The sequence below is a fragment of the Ricinus communis genome, chromosome 9, assembly GCF_019578655.1.
Source record: "Ricinus communis isolate WT05 ecotype wild-type chromosome 9, ASM1957865v1, whole genome shotgun sequence".
NCBI classification, from domain to species: Eukaryota; Viridiplantae; Streptophyta; class Magnoliopsida; order Malpighiales; family Euphorbiaceae; genus Ricinus; species Ricinus communis.
The window spans coordinates 21305691-21305997 of NC_063264.1; the positions used below are offsets into that span (position 1 = coordinate 21305691).

General features: G+C 41.0%; 1 non-coding gene across 1 annotated transcript; it reads left to right on the top strand.

Moving 5' to 3' along the window:
• Positions 1-106, top strand: LOC112535331. Its single transcript, XR_003079485.1, has one exon. It is a non-coding gene; the product is annotated as a small nucleolar RNA R71 (small nucleolar RNA).
• Positions 107-307: the final 201 nt, after the last annotated feature.

Here is a 307-nt window from a genome sequence, read left to right on the forward strand (position 1 = left end):
AGATCATGGTGTGGGCGACACCTTAACAAGTCCTTGAAGTGCTCCCAGGCTTCGTACATCGATTCTCCTTCACCCTGCACAAAAGAAGACATGTTATTTCGCATTTGAGCAGTCTTAGCAGGAGGAGAATACTTATTCAAAAACTTTTTAGCCAAAGAAGTCCAGGTAGTGATCATTTTCTGTGGCAAGGACTGTAGCCATCTTTTCGCTTTATCCTTCAAAGAAAAATGAAACAGCCTCAACCATATGGCATCATCAGTTGTTCCATTAATCTTAAAGGCATCATATATCTCTAAGAAGTTGGCGA